This window comes from Myiozetetes cayanensis, unplaced genomic scaffold (assembly GCF_022539395.1).
Source record: "Myiozetetes cayanensis isolate MyiCay16 unplaced genomic scaffold, myiCay2020 scf2-11, whole genome shotgun sequence".
Lineage (NCBI taxonomy): Eukaryota > Metazoa > Chordata > Aves > Passeriformes > Tyrannidae > Myiozetetes > Myiozetetes cayanensis.
The window spans coordinates 62,235,057-62,252,143 of NW_026087411.1; positions in this window are offsets into that span (position 1 = coordinate 62,235,057).

Below are 17,087 nucleotides of genomic sequence, written 5' to 3' on the forward strand. Positions count from 1 at the left end.
TTTTGGAGGACACCAGGGAGGTGGTGGTGGAAGCTATCCCTGTGTAGTGAGATGAAAAGGTTTGTCATCTTCTTTTACTCTACGTAGGCTGAGGCAAAGAGAGAAAATAATAGTTAAATTAACATTAAAATGCTTGTTAAATGTGTTTGTGTGCACATGCCCATTTTTCACATTAGTCTCAGCAGTTTGAAAAAGAGGATTTTAATTTGTTATGTATATTTATTTGTTGCGAACTTCTTTTTAGTGTAAACACTCCATAAAGAGTTGAATGGGAAGACCTAGAAGATCCCTAGAAAGCAGGAAAGAAGCAGAAGAAATTCTGATATTTCCATGTAAAATTCACAAGGAAAAATATTTATGTTTCTTGTTTGCAAGTAGAAAATATGTTTTGCTTGTTTCCTGATTTCACAGGTTTGCTTTTGTATTTTTGCTTTGAATTTGCTCTTTCAGATTCTGGACGTTATTTTCCACATAAACATTGGCAAATTTTGCAGCTGTAATGATTCTGATCCCAGTTTCATTACCACATCACTCTTCCATGTCCTGATGATATCATGTTGAATCAGAATAAAATCAGTATGTCTCCCCATGTTGTCACAGCATCCCTCTAACACATCAGTCTCTTTTTCTGAAGTGGCTGTATTCCATTTTTTTAATCTAGAGTAACACAAGCCCCCCACTCATTATAAGACCAGTTGGGGTATAAACTAGGGCTTTCATGCTCAGGAAAATTGTTCATGATTTCCTGTAGGGAACCCATCAGCTGCTACCAACTCTGTATTAAGCAAAGGTGTTGAATAATGTAAGTACTGTGGATGCTGACAGGTTAATACCTAACTAGCCCAAAGATACCTGCAGCTTCAACTGGAAATGCCTGTAACCACGAAGAGTTTCAACAGCAATGATGAGGATATATTTTAGTCAGCTATTTTTGCAACATGGTGGTTACTTTGCATACATCTAAAATGCTTACAGTCATTTACATAGCTTTTTAACAAACACATGGTACTGTATCTTTCAAGTATTTACATAGGGACAATGACTAGTAAGTTCTGGATCTTAGCTGCAGGGTGCCATACCCATTGCTTGATGCTTGGCCAGTATTCTGCTGCCTGTCATACTGCCTGAATGAAGAAAACTTGAGTAATGAGTCTGATATCATGTTGAATTTGTAGCAAGGGGGGGGGTCTCATGTCTCTGGTTAATGGGAGTGGTAGCCCTGGGAGAAAAAGTCATTTCCATCTCCTAGGAATCCGAACTTCATGCCAATGCCTACTCTGCGAGACCAGCATTGTCTCAAGCACTGATTCTAATCAGAGACCAACGCAGAGTCTCCCTTGTACATGCTCAGTTCCATTTATCCAGCAGCTCTCTCAAAACAGCTTACAGTGTTAATACCATGTGCTGGTAGCATGAAATATTTGCCTGCACAAAGGCCATGTGTAGGGTGTACATTTGGAACAGACCTTTTGCCTAAAGGATCCCAGACCTCTCCTGTGGACGTCCAGTGCTTCCTACCATGACAACAGCAGTCCCTGTCAGTCACAGCTACTTACCTCTTTTTGACATTAGTTCCTTACTTCAGGACTCACCCTGCAAAGTAGAAGGTAGGATGCCATGTGCTTCCTAACAGCAGCAGGAAAAATTTAAATGGAGACCCCTGATCTAGTAATGTGCATTATAAAGTTGTGAGTTTTGGTACACTCCATATTACCTCTTTGACTTTATGATCCTGGGACAAACTTCTCCTGAGAGCCTTTCAGCAAAGCAAGCAGACAATTTGCTGCAGTCAATAGAAAGTATTATAGGTTGAAACCTGCCGAGGGTACAGGGACAGTCCCCTTGCCTGACTATTAAGCAGCACTAAGAAAGAGTAAGAAGAGCCAAGTAATGTGTGACTGCCTGGTATGATTAATTGTCATTTCTGTTTCTGGAAGTGAATGTGATGTCAAGAAGGCAGTATTCTATATCCCCTCTGTATAAGGAGAACAACCAGCTAAATATAAAGCAACAGCACCATGCTCAGTATCTCCTACTGAAACTGAGAGAAAATTAGGTTGTCCAACTTTTGTTACTTATTCTGGAATTTGGCCAAGATAACAAGGCTAGTCTCATTCTTGCCAAATCTATGTCACAGGACATTCGTGTGCTCAGCACCTTGGCAGATACAATGTATACAGCCCCTGTTTAGATAATTCTTTTCATACAGATACTCTAGAAGGACCTGGCTTTTACATACAAAGAAATTGTGAACCAGAATGTACTTATTGCATGAGTGCAGAAAAATATTTCTGGAAAATTGTTTTCCTCCTCTTTGCTAATCGGTTAAAATTGCATGGGATAGCCAGCCTGTAGTGCAGATGGAAACAATCAGGAAAATATTCAGTTTCCACTCCAAGATTTAATTTTTTTTCCTCAAAGCTTAGAGTTTGATTACTCTTATTCTGATATTCTCCAATCTGTTACAGCTAAAGATCATCCTCTTCTCCTAAGAACATCTTGATTACAAGTTTTGGAGCTTGGGTTTAAATTCAATAGAACTATTTTTGGAGAGGAAACCCATGTCTTGCCCAAGGTGACTCTCCATGGACTTCCATGAAAATCAGTGGAATGAAAGATATTCCTCCAACCAATGATTCACAGTTCCCACTTCAGGTTCCTGCTCTGAATATGGCCATGACACCAAAATTAGATGTGTAAGGTGAGGCCAAGCGAAGTCTTCACTTTGTTTTTTTCTGATGACTAATGGGCTAACTTGAGGGATGTTGGCTGAAGTATCTGGTTTTTTTCAGAGATAACAGTTCATATCCAGATAAATGGTTAAGACAAGTACAAATAAAGCAGCAAAATACTGTTCCTAATTGCCACTTTATGCCTGATTGATCCCTGCCTTGTGGCAAGGAAAAATACAAAAGAGCCACTACAAATCTCTCTGACTATTCCTTGTACCAAAAGGTTGTCCTCATCCTAACCACCCCCACACAGGGAGTTCCAGCAGAAGGCATTTTGGGGCAAGCTGAGGAAGAGAGACAAAATGCCTAAAGGAATTCTGTACACTGCTGATTTTGTAGAGGGTCATTCAAAAGAAAAGCCTGCAGGGGTTACTGGTACTGTACCAAGTTGATGCCTATCAGGCCTTAAAAAATTTCATGTCATTAGCTTTGGCACAAGGATATATTTCCCTATTATCTTTAATAAAATCCAGCATGGAGGAAAGAGGATGGAAGGGAAAGCATGACAGATGTGAATCACCTCTATTAACTTGTAAAAGTCATGTACATGTGTCAAAACAGCATATTAAAATGGATTAGCCATTCATACAAATAAGAACAACATGTGCATTTGTTTCAGCTAGGATAAAAATCACAAAGGCAATCAATTCTCATACATCATATGTGAAAGAAAACTTGGCACAAAGGACGGCTTACCCCAAGTGTTCAGATACGTGTTTCAAGTACGCATATTATTTTTTTCAGCTTTCAGGTTACTGGTTTGCTCCAGCAGGCCATGAGAAACCACAGATTGAAGGGAGAAATAATGACTTTACACTCCCAATGCATTCTCTAAAGTCACTGTTTTTGTCTTGTTTGAACTTTTTCCCATGTGGATTTAAATCCTATTCACATAGCCAGGCCAAAATGGTTGTAAACTGTATAATAAACTTTTTTTTTTTTTATAATAAATTTGTATTTGGGCATTTTTTCTCCTGACTCTTTTTAACTATACTTTTTCCATAAACAGGTGCCACTTAGCATGCACAGAGGACAAACTCTACCAGTTGGACTCTCAATGTCAACCATGCATGACAACCTTCTTGACAGATGAACCATATTTATTTGACAGGTTTTGGACCAAAGAAGGAGGTTACTGCTTAAATGAGCATAAGTATTCTGTTATTAGCACAAAATATCCCCATTAATTTGCCCCTTTGTTGGTATTTTGTAAATCCCAGCCATGTCTCAGAGATGACAAGAAGCATCACTTTGGTCATTGGTTCTCACATGCTGTAGAAGTATTTTGTTGTCAAAGAGCATGCACTCATGTCACATAAAAAAACAAACAAACAAAACAAAACAAGAAACAAACAAAAAACAAGTACAAACAAAACCACAAACCAAACCAAAAAACACCCAACCCCAAACAAAACAGAAAAAAACCCAAAATGGGATAGAACCTCTAGGTAGGATCCCTCAGTAAAGATTTAATTCCTTAGCTCCAATATCACTTTCACATGATCAGACTCACAGCTTTCTGAAAAGTAGTCAGATAAAAGCATTTTGGGTAGACAAAATCATAGTGGTCAATCCTCCCTCATTTCCTCTTACAACTCAGCATATCCACACATTGCTCACTTTTAAATTAGACCCCAGTGATCTTTTTATTTCAATGGCAATGACAATCTTATAGAACTACAGTGTTGCTTTGGAAAACAATTCAAATTCCTGAGATATTATTTTGGTCACACTTTGGGTAAGTGTCCCTGCAATTGCAAATATGCTGCCACAGTTGCCCCATGTTTTCAAGCATAGAAGTGTCACAGATTCTCTTGTGAAGTAGAAGCACTTATGCTTAGGGCAAATTTCATGGACACAGAGCCCTGCCAGCGTTAGTGGAGACAGGCTGCACAGAAAGGTAAGAAATGAGCCTCAAGGGTCACTGGTGGGTTTTGTTAAGTGTTGGCTTTGTTCAGCCCAGGGTAAATTTGGGGAGTGAGATGTAATCACATTGCCAGGTATCAGGTTGTGGCCATACACAGAGATTGCTGCCTGCTGCTGTTGAATCAAATTAGCTTTGCCGCTGGTATGAGTATCAAAGGATTTGATTCTCAGGCACCTGTCTGATAATTCACTCAAAATCTTTTGTTTTCAAATAACGTCCCTTCTCAAATATACTTAAGGTGGTCACTTTCATGTTTCCCCTTAAATGCCAGAAATCAAGTGAATTAAAAACAACCTCAGCCATCCCTGAGTTTCCTTGCAATCCCATCATCTCCAAGGATGGAGAGTTTTCTATTTTAATTAACTGAAGAATAAAAATCAGTATCCAGCTGAGATGTAGGGTGGGGTTTTCTTCCCTGTGGAATCAAGTCTTCCACAAAAAATAGGCATTTGTGCTGGAAATGCCGACTCAGATGAAATCAGAAGACTGTGATCAGGCATGTCAAGACCACCAGAGATTAATGTTGCATTAAATCCTTGCGGTTGAAAAGAAGCCACAACAGGCAAGCCCCTTCTCCCTGGACACCCACTACACTTCACTGGCCTCCAGTTTCTCCCTTCTTTCTCATATTTCATGATGTGAGTGTATATGTGTGTGTGCATACACATATGTGGCAGGGTGCTAAACAGTGCTCTCATTATGCTCTGTTTTCTCTGGTAGTGCCTGCTTTCTTCCCTGCTGCTTGTGCTGCTGTGCATGCCAGCAACATCTATGCGCACTCAGTGAATTATGTGGAGTCGCCCCAGAAGCCAAAGGAGGAGGTGACAATTGCTGGACATCTTTCTCTGCCTGACAGCATATGTAGAAACAGTCCAGCTGGACACACTTCTTTCTGAGCTGAGGGGACCAGCAGATTATTTTTGCAATTTACTGCCTTGAAAGCTCAGCATTTTAATACCTCACTGGCTAGAAAGGTATTGGGCACAAAATCCTGAGAACATGAGAACGGAACTTGGAAAATAGTGTTTGTGCCTCCCTCTATTCTTCCATCTTCTTCTTCAGCAGACAAAGAGTATGGTCAATGTTGAAAGGAGAAGTTTAATAATGCTGATAATTTATAAGCTGGCAATGGGGTGTAGTTTAGAGAGTCAAGCAACAACCATTCAAGTTTCTGAAAATCCCTACAAGTACAATTTTAGCTGAAGTTTTGTCTTCCTCCTCTCTCTTCAGAGAAAGCCCAGCTGGTTATAAACTGTGATGGAAACAGAAGTGGACTTTAATTTTTAGAGGTATTCCCTTCAGTTCAGGTGGAACCAACAGGGTAAGGAAGGGCAAAAAGGGAAATACTGCTGCTGCATCAGCCATAGTTACAGTTCTCTGGTGTCAGCATCAGACAATGTCACATCTTTTAGGAGCTGGAATTTTTTTAACTCTTATAAGTGTTTAAAGGTTACCATCATTTTACCTAAAGCAGGATGTGCTGGGGGCTGTCGTTCTGCTGGAAGCCAGTGTGGGAGCAGGCTGCTTGTTCATGTACTTGCCAGTGAGTCTCCTATCAAAGGCACTTGTCTTGCTCAAAAGGCCATTCACTTCTCAGAGGAATGATGTTCTTGGGTTGGATCCTCACATATGATGGCCTGTACTGTGCCTCTGAGGCTTTGTATTGTCCAGGAAAAAAAAAGGTCGGTCCTCTGAGCATGTTTGCTCAGGGCTCCCAGCCTTAGCTGAAGCATCCCTAGGAAGCTAACCTCCACACTGGCCAAAGGGCCTCCACATATTCACAGATAGCACTATTAGTAGTGGTGCTTAAGCTGTGCATTGCCAAAAGGTCTTCAGCCCTAACCCTAATGCCATCCCCTAAGCTATCAGAGATCCTACAAACCCCCTCCTGGGCTGCCCTTGCAGACTTTTGAGCACCCCTGGTTGATGTAAAAAGACCAGATTTTGCACTCCAACTGCCTTTGCAGGGAAATTGTCTTAGAAAGCAATTGTTCTCCCCAAGCCTTGGGGAATAGTCTGAAAAACAAGCCACATTTTGAACCATCATGTCTTGGTACAGGCCTTTTGGGTAATCAAAGGATATGTGATATACAATGATATTTCCTTTGATAGAAAAGTCCTGGTGCCTTTAGGAAAGCCAGAAGAAGTTATTTTTAATTTATTCATTTGGCCAAACACCAACTCTTATAAGACAGACAGTTTAAAGGAGTTCTGTATGAACATTTGACATGTAATGTGATTATTCAAGTGCTTAAGCTGGGACACGCTTCAACATTTTCCTGAGTTTGGCATCATACAATCAGTTACTATGTCCCCTTCTGCCATGGAAAACATAAACCCCGTGTTGCTCAGATCAGACTGGAGTCTCTCAAGTGTGGGATGGCACAGATCTGAATTTCTCTTTGCCTGATCTGTGAGTGAGTTGTAAGCACAGGAGTTCTCCACGTGTAGTTGATGTGTATTGCTTAGGGTAAAGGGCATATTTCTGTTTATCTCTTACCTTGTAAAACACCACATTTCCCCATTATTATAACGCTAAAACCACTAACTACGTTTGTCCCAGAATTTCTTGCAAGTCTGTAAAAGTGTAATCTTGATTTTATTTTTGTCTAAGCAGAGTTTCGTGTCTGTAATATGCAGATTTTTTATAAAATGGGAAATCTTACAACAATCCTATGACAGAAAGGGAAAAACAGAGAGATAAATAATATAAGAAAGTGTGGTACTGTAAAGTAAACTGTTTTTTGAGATAATTGTGCTCCCTGTAGTAAAATAAAAGCTGCAGTTCTTTACCTCTGACAAGGTGAAGGACATTTCTTTTTGTATGGTAGATTCAACTTTCTCTTTTATCATTCTTCTTTCAAAAGGAGGCACACTACAAAATAAAAGATGCAGAGAAACAAAAGGCTTGGATGTAAGTAAAGACGAGGTACAACAGATCTGGGGCACATTATATTCCACATGTAAAAAAGAGACAACCACAAAAAAACCAACTCAAAACACTTCATATATTCACACCAATTAATGGAAGTTCTAGTCTAAGATGTTTTTCAAGATGCTTCCTAAAACCTATCTGGAACTCAAATGAAGTTATGCTATATACTTGCTTGGAATTTGTAAATCCAGGTAACTTGGCCAAAGAGGGCTTCAATCCACCTTTTAAAGTGTGTCTTTTTAATGTTAATTTAGAAAAAAAAGGCATTACTTTTCTAAGACAAGTAAACTTTCCTAAAACCAGCAAAATTTTATGGCTCCAAGAATTACTTATTAACTATCTTACAGGAATCAAAAATGGTAAGTAGGTGTAGTAAGAAATGCTACTGGTTTTGTCTATTCACATAAGGTTATTTGGGTACATAGATGCAAACCTATCTTTATAATCTACCCTGCATATGACAGACATGATAGACAATTCTTAGAACAGCAGGTACATGCAGTTATGCTGGTGGATCTCTGCAGCCATCAAATAGAGGCTATTTCTGTTTCTTGCCATTCTTTCATTACAGTATTCATACACGTGCTTGGCACCTTCCAGACACACAGCCACAGCCACATATATACATACAAATGTAGTCTCAGAGAATTTACAGCCCACTATTCATTACCAATACCTAACGTACTCTGCCTGGAAAAGTCATTATTACATATAAAATGCTCAACTAGACTGAGCAAGAGGTGATTTATTAGCCCCATATTTAAATTTAATCATCATAATCTAGGAAAGAAACATTGTCATTCTTTGCGGTGGAGTTACTGTGGACTTCTCGGACAATAATTTTAGCTTTGCAACATACCTGTTTGCACAAAAACATTGTTTCTAAGAGTATGGAGACTGGCATTTTGAACTCTGGCATCATTTCTTTTTTCATATATTACCCAGCAATTGCATTTATTTATTGCACTCTCTATGGATCCTACAGAGAACATAGGTTTCTTTTTAGTCATCAGTGGTTCTACTGGCATCAACTGAAGTCAGATGAAGATATATTTATTGTTAAAAAGTATTCAGGATACTGCTTGGGCTTTTTCTGAATTTTAGTGTACCAGCTAGAAAGACAGGTCAGCTGCCTGATATTTCAGACAACCTCAGAAATAATTTCTGCAGAGCTTTCTGCAAATCTTCTTAGCTCTGAAGGCAATGGGAACTTGGATGCTCGGTATTTTTGAGCAAGTGGAGACAGGTCAGCTCAATGGAACCTTTCCAAGTAACCTAACTTCATAACCTTCAAAAACATTGAGGCCAAGTCAGGGTTGGAGTGAGATAGACCACAATGCCATCCCCAGTCTGTCGGGCTGGGGCCCACATCACATGGTGCAGAGGCATGTCACTCCATCAGTAAGAAAAGAAAAGACAGGGAAGGGCCTAAGCCCTCGTAGCCTGCCTCTAGTAAATCTCCTCTTGTCTCAGACACATCCATCACATTTTGATCAAAACTTCTGTCTTCTGCTGCCATGTTCCTGTATCTTCCAGTAGCCTAGGTCTAAGCAACACGTCTGTATGAAAATGTTTCCTAGCCTTCACCTGGTGGAAAGGTTGGAAAAGTGTTACTGGCCAGTCACAGTGATTTTATGTCCAGGTTTCTCTCCTGCTGAGGCAGGGGCACAACTCAGCCTGCAGGCTGCTGTTGTCCAGCCTCTCCACAAGCCTCTTTCTGCTTTAGCCCATGCCCCTAACTGTACCCAAAATGCTCTGGAGGGTCTCCAGGGTGGCTTTCAGCAGTGCCTACACAACTCAGCTGTGTTCAGCATTGCCTGTCTTTGACTCATTTTGATCTATGTCCTCCTGCCCCACTTCTGGACCATGACCCAGCTTCATGAGTTTTCTCACAATGATTACTTACAACGGATGGATGCAGGTGAAGTCAAGTCCAGACACCAAAGACAAAATAAAAAAACAGATGGAAAAGCTTTCTCTTTTATCTATTTCAGTAAATTTGTAACTGCCAAATGCATTTTCTCTTTGCTGAAGTGATAATTGTGTCCCTCTTCCTGCATGACCCGGCTGTAACCCTGGGAGGAGGAAGTAATTTATTTCTAGTCCTGTTGTTTATAATGTGTCTCAACTTTTAGGCTGTCATCTGAGGCCATCTGAGATCACCTTTTTCACCTGCATGCCTGCTCATTGGTCTTCAGGCACCCGGCAGGACGAGTTGGGCACTGGACAGCCACAGCGATGACCCCACACAAAGGGCTGACATGGGAGCACAAGCGAGGCTTATTTGTTTTAACACCATTTCCCCAGAGCCCGTGCTGACAGACAGACAGCCTCCCACCAGTCCTCGTGGGGCATGGAGCAGCCCCAGCACCGCAGGCATGCAGCTGGGAGGATGCCAATGCTCTGCATCTCCTACCTGTTGCCCTAGAAACCAACAAAGAGACAGGCCTGTTTTCTTCCATTCTTTCTTTTTCTTTCTTCTTTTTCCTTCATTTTGCTACTCAGATAATGCACTGTGTGCCAAGTGTCAAGGTGGGAGGGAAGAGTGAGGAGGAAAGAAAGAAGGGAAAAAGAGGAATGAGAATATCAAGACCAGGAAACCTATTTTGAGACTAAATATGAAAGCAAGATGCATTGAGGCAGCTACTGGGCTTGTCCCTGATTGCTGGCCTCGTGTGGCGTGCGGCAGGAGGTCACACTGCCACACTGAGAGCAGTTGTAGGAACCAGCTGGGACATCTGGCTTACATTGAGGGATCTGAACGCTGGAACCGGACAAAGTTTGTTTTCTCTTGCTTGAGCACGAATCAAAGTTTTAATTAAAGAAAGCTCAGAGATGCTTTCAGTGAGACTGCCCAGGGTCAGTGTGCAGACGGTGCTTTTTCAGGGATATGAGCTGGTCATAGTCCAGCATGCTCCCTGAGGTGACGGTTGTGTTTTGGGGTGAGGGAGTTGTTTCAGAGCCTAAAGCAACAGGAATAGATGACACTCGAAAAGATCCTACAGCTGCCTTTGCTTATGTGGAGGCCCAGACCCTGAAGAATAACCACTGTCCCCAAGGATCCCATTGCCTCCTGCATGCCTTCTCTTCTTGCCAGCAGCTATTCTCATGGCTGATCAGCCTCACTGCCCTTCTCCTTGCAAAGTCATCTGATCCTTCCTGTGCTTTCTCCTTCATTTAAAGCCACTCCTAGGGCTCTCCTCTCCCGATTCCCAACAAGGACCACCGGAGCTATGCCCTCTGACACCGCTGGCTGCAGCTCTGTTGCTGCTTAGCTACTACTGTAAGGTCTTTCTTCTCTAGCTTTTGTACTAGGCAATAATTTTTTTTAAAATAATTGTTTTTCAGACTGTTAGTAACCCTTTAGGATAATTTCTGAAATAGAACAATCCTATCCCCACTTCTGAGTGGTCAGTACCACCATAATAAAATATTTCGAAGACATCAGAAATCCCTTAAGTCTGTTCCCAATTCCCATTAAAATTGCAGCAGTAGTACATTTCTCCAAGGCTACATTGGTTTGGAAAAACACCTGGTACACATCATATGACTTCAATGCAAAGCACATACTGTACAGCTGCAGCTTAGGCAACACATCTCAGAGTCACAGTCAGTCCGTAGCAACAACTGAAAAACAGGAACTCAAAGCAGAGTAGTAGGTTTGTGGGATCCCTTTGTATAAAGAATGGTATTAAAGGGCATTAGTCTGTTGGATACAGCTGAGACTTCTAGACTGGCTGCTGGCTCATGGCCACACGTGTACCCTATAAATCTATTTTTTGTTTTTATGTGTAAATGATGTAATGCCCGCAAGCTTCCTCAGTCAGGGTTCATTACTTAATTTCTCAGGTGGCTGAAGTCATAGGCTTTGTGGCGTCTACGGCCACCCACGATGTGCTCTCACTGCCCAGAAATGAACTTCCTCTTAGACTTTGTATTCTAATTGGCATCTGCAGAATTAAAAGTCCACTGACCACTGCATGTCATGGGAAATGCTTTGGAAAGCATCTCTGGAATGATAAAACCATTTTGATCCCAAAATAATTTAAGTGCTTAAACTAAGGCCTTTTCTGATAGAAAGAAGACAATTAAAGTCAAGTTTTGATGTGATGCCATGCTAAGAAAAACCCTGTTTTCATGAGCAAGCATCACTTGGAAAGTAACACTAAGCGAGATAAAATCCTTGCTTTTCCTAATCTAATATTCCACATTGACAGAATTTTATTCCAGATTTTCTTTACTAAATGCAAGTGCATCTGTACTAACATCACCAGTCACCTAAGTCATTCCTGGGGTAGGTAACATCAGCGGAGTAATGAGGATTTATCTGTTTCCTTTGCCTTACCTATTAGTCATAAACATATCTCATGCATTCTTTTAGTCCTGTTAAACTCATACCCTTGCTGTTGTTTTACCTCAATGTTTATAAATCCAAGAAGTTAATCATGCAGGAAAAACAGTTTCCTAGGCACAGAGGCTTTCCTACACAGGTTCAGTTGGCCCTGAGAAACTAGCCCTCTCCATAATACACAGAATAATTTCATGGTACAAAACCCACTGGTTTTCTGATAATAGCTGGGATCATTCACTTTTTCACAAACTGAAATATTGTGCCTTATTAACAGTAAAATAAATTGAATGAAGAGGTGCACAGGTCAAATTATTAACATATAGACACTGATCATCATTTCTTAAACTGTGTAAATTCTTAAACTCTGAAAGCATAATCAGATTACAGGTATTTTCATGAGCCTAGAATCAAGCATCTCAGAAAAAATTAGATGGGCGTGGTCCATCCAAGCACAGTGAAATCTTTGTATCCCAGAGACTTTGAGTAAAATTCCTCACTGCCAGAGTTAGAACTCTTACTGAGGAAAAAGAACACAAATGACAACAGTAGATAAAAGCATGTATTTATATAGGAACATAAACATATTATATGCTTGCAGGCAAGTTCATCAAAGATACTCATCTGTAAGAAGGGTCAGAAAGAGGATCTGGGGAACTACGGGTCTGTCAGACTGAACTCAGTGCCAGGGAAGGTCATGGAGCAGATAATCTTGAGTGCCATCATGTGGCATGTACAGGACAACCAGGGTATCAGGCCCAGACAGCATGGGTTTGTGAAAGTCAGGCCCTGCTTGATCAACCTGATCTCCTTCTGTGACAAAGTGGCTCACTTAGTTGATGAGGGATAGACTGAGGATGTGTTTACATGGACTTCAGTATGGCCTTTGACACTATTTCCCATAACACTGTCCTGGGGAAACTGTCTGCTCATGGTCAGGAGCACGGTTTGTTGAGTAAAAAACTGTCTGTATGGTTGAGCCCAGAGTGGTGCTGAATGGTGCTACATCCTGTTGGTGTCTGGTAACCAGTAGTGTTCCCCAGTGCTCAGTCTTGGGGCCAGTTGTGTTTAATACTTTTATCAGTGATCTGGACAAGGGGATCGAATGCACTCTCAGTCAGCTCCCAGATGACACCAATTTGGGTGGGAGTGTAGATCTGCTAGAGGTTAGGAAGGTTCTACAGAGGAATCTGGACCAGCTGGATTGATGGGCTGAGACCATGAGGTTCAACAAGGTCAGGTGCTTGCTCCTGTACTTGGGTCACAACAGCCCCATGCAGTGCTACAGCCTTGGGAAGAATGCCTGGAAAGCTGTTGGGTGGAAAAGAACCCGGAGATTTTGGTTGACAGCAGCTGAACATGAGCCAGCAGGGTGCTCAGGTCAAGAAGCCAGGAAGGACGATGGCATCCTGGCTTGTGTCAGAAATCACGTGGTCAGAAGGACAATGGTAATGACTTGTCCTCAGTTCTGGTGAGGCCCCACCTTGAATTCTGTGTTCAGTTTTCAACCCTTTATTTATTACAAGAAAGACATTGAAGTACTGGAGTGAGTCCAGAGAAGGACAATGAAGCTGGTGAAGGATCTGGAGCACAAGTCTTATGAGGAGCAGTTGAGGAAGCTGAGGTGTTTAGCTTGAAGAAAAGGAGGCTCAGGGGATACCTTATTGCTCTCTACGACTACCTGAAAGGAGGCCGTAGCTAGGTGGGGGTTGGCCTCTTTTCCAAGGTAATAAGCAACAAGACAAGAGGAAATGGCCTCAAATTGCATCAGGGGATGTTTAAATTGGATATTATAAGAAATTTCTTGTACAAAGGAGTTGTCAAGATTGGGACGCTTCCCTGGACTCCATCAGGGAAGTGGTGGAGTCATTACACCAGAAGGTATTTAAAGTGCCACGTAGATGTGGCACTTAGAGACATGGTTTAGTGGTGGACATGGCAGTTCTGGGTTCATGGTTGTACTCAATAATCTTAGAGGTCTTTTCCATTCTAAACAGTTTTATGATTCTATGATTCATTGTTCAACAGCAATAAAGTCATATACAAGAATCTTCGGATACTGGTTATTTAATTTCAGTCTATATGCATCATAAATATTAAAAGGAGAAGAAACACACTATTTTCTCATAGAAGAAAATCTGATTAAGAGAGTCTTTAATCTGCAAGATTGTGAATGACTAAAATATACCGTTTATCTTCTGCAAGAATTTTGGCAAAAAAATAGTACCATGAGAAAAATGGTTGTTCATGCTGTAGACAATACAAATGGCTCCTAACTTTTCTTACAGTGAGAATGCTTGAAGAATATTTTTGGACAGGATGTTTCCAGCAAAGGGTCTCAAAACAACTTTTTACTTTCTCTCTGTTGAATATAAAACAGAAATAAAAGGTGACAGTGAGAAAAAAAACTCATAAGGAAATTTTTTATCTCAGTAGCACCTTTCTACTCAGAGAGAATTTTAGCTGTGGAAGAAGAGGCAAGAACAAAGGTCTGTTGGTCTTATGAAGCTAGTAACAGAATCACAGAATCACAGAACTCAACTAGGTTGGAAAAGACCTCTGGGATCATTGAGTCCAACCTATGACCCAACACCACTTTGTCAACTAGACCATGGCACTAAGTGCCACATCCAGTCTCCTAAATAACTCCAGGGGTGGTGAATCCACCACCTCCCTGGGCAGCCCATTCCGATGTCTGATCACTCTCTCTGTAAAGAATTTTTTTCTAATGTCTAACCTAAACCTCCTCTAGCTCAATTTAAGACTGTGCTCTCTTGTCCTACTGCTGATTGCCTGGGAGTTGTAGAGAGTGATGAGGTCACCCCCAAGCCTCCTCTTCTCCAGACTAAACAACCCCAGCTCCCTCAGCCTCTCCTCACAGGACCTGTGCTCAAGTCCCTTCACCAGCCTGGTTGCCCTTCTTTGGACACTCTCCAGCACCTCAGAGTCCTTCCTAAACTGAGAGGCCCAGAACTGGACGCTAGTTAGGTGTGGCCTAATTAGTGCTAAGTACAGGGGAAGGATCACTTCCCTGCTCCTGCTGGCCACACTGTTCCTGATACAGGCCAGGATGCCATTGGCCTTCTTGGCCACCTGGGCACACTGCTGGCTCATGTTCAGCTTCCTGTCGATCAGCACCCCCAGGTCCCTTTCCGCCTGGCTGCTCTCCAGCCACTCTGTGCCCAGCCTGTAGCGCTGCATGGGGTTGTTGTGGCCAAAGTGCAGGACCTGGCACTTGGCCTTGTTGAACTTCATCCCCTCATCCAGATCATCAATAAAGATGTTAAACAGGACTGGGCCCAGCACTGATCCCTGTGGACACCACTGGTGACCGGCTGCCAGCTGGATGCAGCCCCGTTCACCAGCACTCTCTGGGCCCAGCCCTCCAGCCAGTTCTTAACCCAGCATGGAGTGCTCCTGTCCACGCCCTGGGCTGCCAGCTTTTCCAGGAGTGTGCTGTGGAAGATGGTGCCAAAGGCTTTGCTGAAGTTCAAGTAGACTACATCCGCTGCCTTCCCAAGCAGATCACCTGATCATAAAAGGAGATCAGATTGGTCAGAGAGGACTTGCCCCTCCTAAGTACCTCAGCCTTATCCTCGTCTTTGGTAACTATGTTCTCCTCCGTGTCCAACAAAGAATGGAGGTTTTCCTTGCCCCTCCTTTTGCTATTGATGTATTTATAAAAACACTTTTTGTTGTCTAACAGAAGCAGCCAGATTAAGTTCAAATTGTACTTTTGCATCTCTAATCTTTTTCCTACATGGCCTAACTACATTCCTAAACTTTTCATGAGTTGCCTGCCCTTTTTTCCAAAGGCGATAGACTCTCTTTTTTCCCCTGATTTCCTGCAAAATCTCCCTGTTAAGCCAGGCCTGTTGTCTTCCCCATCAGCTAGCCTGTTGGCACATAGGGACAGTCTGCTCCTGTGTCTTCAAGATTTCTGTATTGAAGTATGTTCATCCTCTCTGGACCTCTTTGTTTCTAAGGGCTGTTTCCCAAGGTGAAAGGTATTTCTTGAAATAATCCTTCCCAGTGGCCTGGACTCTACCTTCTGTTTCGCTTGTTTTCCCCACCAGGCACTTTTGCCTGGCTAGAGCTCTGCACCAGACACAGATCGTCCATCGCATACACAGGCTTCGTGAACAAACCTCCCAGGACCCAGCCCGATGCTCAGCCTCCATGGGCACTGCCTCCCAGGCACACCACACCACCTTCCATAAGCCTTCTCACTGTGTTCAGAGAAGGGCACAGAAAGAAAAGGGCAGGTCCTGGAGGACTGAGTGATGTACCAAACCAAAACAAATTTGGTTCCAAATATTACAAAAGTGATATGAACAAGGACTTCGAACTGGGACACGTGCTCTGACAGGAGGGCAGGTGCCCTCTAGGTTCAATGGCAATACTTGGCCAGCTGGAAAAGTCACCTCACTTTGCAGACCTGCAGCTGGCATCCAGAAAGCTTAACTGTGATGAGAGCCAGGATCAAAATCTCCCCTACACACACACACAAAGCCCGCTGCTTCCCAAGTCTCGAGATGTCAGCCTGGGCCCCAAGGGTTGCATCGTGGAGGCCAAAAAATAAACAGCCAAGCATCGCAGGCTGCTGTTGGGCACCCTGCATTCCCATGAGAAACTCGCAAAGTCGGATAAACTGCGTCACAGCAGCCTGCAGACCGGAGGCCTGGATGGTTTAAAAATACTGCCTGCTGCAGATTTCCCAGGCCATATATAGTTCACGCATCTCATGGTAGCAGGAAGGAGCTGCAAAGACACAGAGAGACAGAGAAAGAAGGAAGTAATGAGGGACGCGACTGCCAGTGCCTGACAAAACCACGTTAAAAATAGCCCGGGCTGCAACAGCTCCCTCCTATTGGGGGAAGGCAGAGCCACTGGTCCTCCCTGGCCTCTTTGGCCCCCTCTCTCAGCTGCCTATTTTCTGCCAAGAGGAAAGGGCAGGAAGGAAATTTTCGGTTCCTGTAATAATAATGGCCAGTCTTCGCGAGCGAAGATCCGGGGAAGGTCTTTCCACCTTCCAGCCTGCGCATTGGATTTTTTAGGTGAGACACAGTGTGCGCGGAACTGAGCCCACCCTTTAATCCTAAGGTTCATCTGCCGGGGCCAAGCGAGCTTGGACGGTGGCAGCGA